The following is a 6294-nucleotide window of genomic DNA, read 5'->3' on the forward strand; positions in this document are numbered from 1 at the left end:
CCTGAATTCTTGACTCATAGATCATGAGAGTGACTACAATTTCATGAGAACTGCCAACTGAGGCCTGCCTGAATTCTTGACTCATAGATCATGAGAGAACTTCAACAACTGGGTTTTCGTGTGCATGTGTGTGAGTCATATATATATATATGACCCACAGTAAACAATAAAATATACTTTCTTTTCATATATATATATCTTCTAGTTTCCAGTTCTGCATGTTAGGAGCATAGAGGTTGCCACACCATTCTGACAAGTAAAAGCCTCAATGAACTAAGAAATCAACAACTGTTCTTAGATCCGCTGAAGAAATGAGGACACAGGTCAAAACACTGCCCCCAATATTGGAGAGACCAGCAGGCTTACTGGAGCAGAGACTTATGAGCACAAACTGCTGTAGGAACCATTGCCAGGAAAGGAAAACCTGAATTGTAATTGATGAATCACTGAAGGCTCAGTGTGGACAAAGGAGAGCTAAGAACTCCAGGGAGGCCTAATCATAGACAGCCTCCACAATGTTGTAAGTTTTATACCTCTAGGAGCTCAACCAGGCTCTCACAGTGGATGACAGGAAAAAAATCTTCTCATGCTTCTGTCAGAAAGAGGGGAAATGGAACCATCTGGAAATGCACCAGGGTACTTCGTTTTTCTTAACAAGGTCTGTCCTCAGGAGAAATTATTTAGCTAGAGTCTAGCCTGCTGAGGTTTTATCAGAGTCTAACTGACCTGGAAGAAGGGAAAAGTTCAACTCCAGCCCATTTTAGTCTTCCATGTAGGAGAAGGAAATTACCCAACTACAGACCATTGTAGTCATCCTGTCCCAACTAAATGGAGGAGAGAAAAATAAGAAGTGTTTGTAAAGTTTACAGTCCAGAGGCATGGGCTTACTAAAAAACTGAGACCTAATCATGGGACTATAGAATGCTTCTCCTCCCACATCTTGCCACCACATTTTAAAAGGCACATTTACAGCAATTCCTTTTATGCAGTACATATCAACAATTACTTTGGACATCAATGGTCTAGATGCACCAATTAAAAGGCAAAGTTTGTCAGAGTGGATCAAAAAAACATGACTCAACTATATATCTATAAGAAATTCACTTTAAACATAAAGACATATCTAGATTAAATGTAAATGGGAGGAGAAAGATATACCGTGCTAACACAATTTAAAAAAAAAACGCAAGAGTAACTATATTAAATTCAGGCATAGCAGACTTAAAAGGAAGGAAAGTTATCAGGGATAGAGGGGCACTACATAATGATAAAGGGTCGATTTGCTAAAAAAAAAAAAAAAAAGCATAACAATCATTAACATGTATGCATCTAACAATAGAACATCAAACTATATGAGGGGAAAACTATAAAACTGCCAAGATAAAGGAATCCAACTAAGTGAAAAAATACAACAAAACTATCCCATCATTATAGTTGAAGACTTCAACACCCCCCTATCAGAAATGGACAGATTCCATAGGTAGAAAATTAATAGAGACACAATTGAACTCAGCTGTACCATTGTTCAACTGTATCTAATTGATATCTATAGATAGCTTCATCAAACAACAGTAAAATACACTTTCTTCTCAAGCTCACATGAAATATTCACTACAATAAACTACATTCTGGGCCATAAAATGCAGTATCTTCTTTTTAGTCACAGTGGAATTAAACTAGATATTAATAACAGAATAATAACTGTAAAAGTCCAAAAATGAATAGATAATAAACAAAACACTTCTAAATAACACTTGGGCAAAAAAAGATATTTCAAGACAAATTTTTAAATATTTTGGACTAAGTGCAAATGAAAACACAGCTTATCAAAATGTGTAGGATGCAGTGAATGCAGAAATGCTTACAGAAAAATGTATAGAGTTTAATGCATGTATTAGAAAAGACATCTAAAATTAATAATCTAAGTTTCTACTTAGAAAAAGGAAAGTAAACTAAAATAAACAGAAGGAAAGAAATAAGTATTAGAGTAGAAGTTCCTGAAACTGAAAACAAGAAACCAATAGAGAAAAATCAAGAAAACCAAAAGCTGGTTCTTTGAAAAGATCAATAAAATTGATAAGCCTCTAGCCAGGCTAAATAAAAAATGAAGAGGAACATGAATTACTAATATCAGAAATCAAAGAGGAGATATCACTACTGGTCCATGGACATTAAAAGAATAATAAAGGAATACTATGACAACTCTAGGCTTACAAATTTGATAACCTAGATGAAATAGACCAATTCCTTGAAATATGCAATCTGTCAAAATTCACACAAAGAGTAATAGACATCTGAATAGGCCTATGTTTATTAAAGAAATTGAATTGATAACTAATAACTTTTCAAAACAGAAAGCACTAGTTCCAAATGGGTTCACTGGTAAATTCTTTCAAAAATTTAAAAAAGAAATTTTACCAATTCTCTATAATCTCTTTTAGATATTTTCTAATTTATTCTATGAAATCATAACCCTAATATCATTATCAGACAAAGATATTACAAGAAAAAAATACAGACCAAGAGCTCTCATAAACATAGATGCAAAAATTAACAAAATATTAGCAAATCAAACAAAAACTATATTAGAAGAATTATATACCACTACCAAGTGGGATTTATCCCAAGTAGGCATGACTGATTCAAACTTTCAAAAATCAATTAATGCAATCTATCCCATCAACAGGCTGAAGAAGAAAAATTACACGATTATATCAACAGATGCAGAAAAAGTATGTGGTAAAACCCAACATCCATTCTTGATTTTTTAAAGAAAACCTCTCAGTAAACTGGAAATTTATTAATATTTGATACTTTAATGGAGCACACATGTCCAAATCCATAGAATGTACAACAGCAAGACACTGAGTGTTAACAATGCATTAATGCAGGTTTATCAGTTACAACAAATTTACCACACTAGTGGTATACACCATTCTGGTAGTGTGTATAATAGAGGAGGCTATGCGTGTATGGGAGTGGGAGTTATTTGGGAAATCTCTGTACCTTCTTTTCAATGTTGCTATGAACTTAAAACTGCCTTAAAAAAATAAAGATTTTTTTTAAGTAAAATTTATTTTATTTTATTTTTTATATATGTTATTTTAAAGATGTGGAGTACAGTTCAGGATTAGGCATACAAGTGGACATCATACAGGTAAGTTTTGGGCCTCCCTTTGGTCCCCACTTTGCCTGATTTGAGATCAGGTACCCTTATTGATGTTGTGTCACACACACCCCACCCCCCGGCAGTATCCTGCTACTGTCAGTCCCTTTCCTAAAGTATTATGGTAGAGGTTTAGGGTCTGCTTATAAGTGAGAACAGGTGGTACTCTGTTCTTTGTTTCTGTGATAGATGGCTGAGTATTATTGAATCTAAATCCATCCAAGATGCTGCGAAGTCCATATGTTTGTCCTTCTTTATAACTGCATAATATTCCATTGTGTATATGTACCACATTTTTTTCATCCAGTTCGGTTTCGATAGGCAGCATGGTTGGTTCCATGTAAGTAAAATTTAAGCATGAAATCATCTTGTTTGTTTGTTTGTTTGTTTTTAAGTGAGAAAGGAGGATCTATTAAGAGGACAGGAAAGCTCCGACAGTGGGAGGGGACCCGAGAGAGTTGTCTGAAATAATTTTTTTAAAAAACAGAACCTTACATATAGAATGGTATAATGGTCATTGAAGACCCAGAATGGAGAGGGTGGGGAAAATCACCTATCGAGTACAGTGTGCACAGGTAGGTTGGTGAGTAAACTTAAAACTCAGACTTCTTCGCCACTATCCAATGTATCCATGTAACCAAAAGTAATTTGTACCCCCGAAAGCTATTGAATTTTTTAAAAAAACAGTGCCTTTAACAAAGTTCAGGGCCTTTCGGACTACAGGCCATGCACAGTTGTATAGTTCACATGGCCACGAAAGGGATTTTGATGAAGACAGTTCCCAATCAAGTACTGTGAGGAAAGACGGTAGAGAAAAAAAGAGAGATTAGAGAGAATCGTTTTTGAAATTTTTATTTAAGTATAACATTTAGAAAAGTGCATAAGTCATGAGTATACAGCTTCGTGAATTTTCACAATGGGAATAAACCTCTATAACCAGCATCAAGATTAAAAAACAGAACATTGATGGCACCCAGAAGTCCCCTGTCCCCTTTGTGCCCCTCATGGGTACCACCAACTTGTATTCCAACAACTTAGATTAGTTTTGCCTGATTTCAAGTGCTATGTAAACGGGAATCAGACTGCAAGTTTTCTTTTCTTTGACTTTTTTCATTCCACTTTATGTTTGTGAAATTCAGCCATACTGCTGTGTATAGCTGTAGTTGCAAATTCTCAGAATAATCATACCAAGTGTAGAGAGGCTGTTGAAGCTGCCAACTTGCCTCATCTGACAACCTACAGAAAAATCCAAGATGAGGGAGAGAACTAGTGGGTGAACTATTCAGTTTTGAAGCGGAATTTAGGGGAATTATAAGGGAATCAAGACTTTTGGAGATTAAAAATTAAAGTTTTCTATCCCTAGTCTCTCCCAGCAAAAGATTCTCAAAGTAATAAAGGGTCTTGGGGCAGAAATCAAGTCCAAGGTGAGAATATAAGATCTTAAGATGATGTCTCAGAGATCTTTCCATTAACCAATAGGACTTCTTAGAAGCTGAAGGATATTTTCTCACAGCAGTCTTACAGAAAGCCTGAAACAGCACAGGTATGTTGGTGTATCTTTTGGCTAGGGAAGTAGATTATATGTTAAGATACACAGGGTTACCTGAACCCGTGGGTTCGAGACCCGCCTGGGCAGCGAGACCTCATCTCTACAATAAATCAAAAAATCAGCCGGGCATGGTAGCGCATGACTGTAATTCTGGCTACTCAGAAGGCTGAGACGGAAGGACTGCCGGAGCCCAGCAGGTGGAGGCTGCGGTGGCCGGGAGCGGCCACTGCACTGCAGTCTGGGCGACCGAGTGAGACTCCAACTCAAAAAAAAAAAAGATAAACAGGGATCTTCGAGTATTTAAAATTATTTTATCTGTAATGACAACGGCAGAGAGACTATAAAATTAAAAGATGCCCTTGGACTTTTATAGATTTGGTTCCTCAGTTTCATACATAGTCTACTTCATATAGAAAAGGAAGAATGACTCAGAGGATAGGATCAGAAGTCAAGAGAGCAAACAAGAGCCACAGAGAATAGCTTTCCAAATAGTTCAAATTTTAAACACCAGTTAAGGAACTGACATTTGTGTGGCTGGGTTTCAGAAATGCTATGGAACAGTGACTGATATGTATCCCTCACACATCTCTTTTTGAACTGGAGAGTCTATTGCAGTTATTCCATACTTAAATCATCACTGTATGTTAGAAGTTTGGAGGAGCAGATAAGCAGATGTCTTTAAGACTTTCAGATCAAGAGGAAACACAATCAAGGACTTATACCTTAGAAGTCTTATCCACACTTGCGCCTGATTTATATAACGAAATCCTGAAATCTGAGTGTGATATTAGCTCAAGCTGAATTCCCACCTAACAGATAGCATCAACTTCCAGTCATACAGATGAGCCAATTTAAATATCCAGTTTAGTCATACCTTCAAAAGACTGCAGCCCCAGGCAACATCTGCCTTGGAAATTTGTGGAATAGGCAAAGCATAATGAAAAAGAAAAAGAATACTGGTAAAGGGGCCAAACTGAAATTATAGGGATGTATATAGTACCTGAAATCAGAGTCTTAATGATGAATTGAAATGAAGATTAGGAAGATATGTTAGGCACCTTTGCAATTCATCAAACTAAAAATTCAGCTTTTCCTGCCCGCTTATGACACTATTTGATGTTGAAAATGGTAGCAGACAACTTTTTTTACCTGAAGGTCAACCAGTAGATGACCTCTCCCCATTCCCCCACCCCCTTGTAGCACATACTTAGATAGACCAATGAATAAGTGACCTGTGTGTCATCTTTGTGTTCACTTTTAAAAATCACTCAAAGAAATTGTTAGTGTCTCTATCTCATGAGCTAGAAAACAATATTCATCCCGCCCGCTGAGTCTCTGATCCCAGACTGAGTGGCAGAGGAACAGGGAGGATGATGTAGGGAAGAAACTGTCAGTCTGCAAAGCTGGACTTTATCTTAAAAGACTTATGAAGATTCTTTTTTTCACAGCTATCTTCTCAATCCAAAGCAATGTCTCTTGTTTACTGCCAGGGGCAGGAAGATAAAGTTGTTGGTTTTGCTTTAACAAGCCCATGTGACCTGGAGAAAGAAGAAAGGGCAGAAACTAACCTGGACCTAAT

This window comes from Carlito syrichta, unplaced genomic scaffold (assembly GCF_000164805.1).
Source record: "Carlito syrichta isolate Samal-C Ts95f unplaced genomic scaffold, Tarsius_syrichta-2.0.1 Scaffold306504, whole genome shotgun sequence".
Taxonomy (NCBI): Eukaryota; Metazoa; Chordata; class Mammalia; order Primates; family Tarsiidae; genus Carlito; species Carlito syrichta.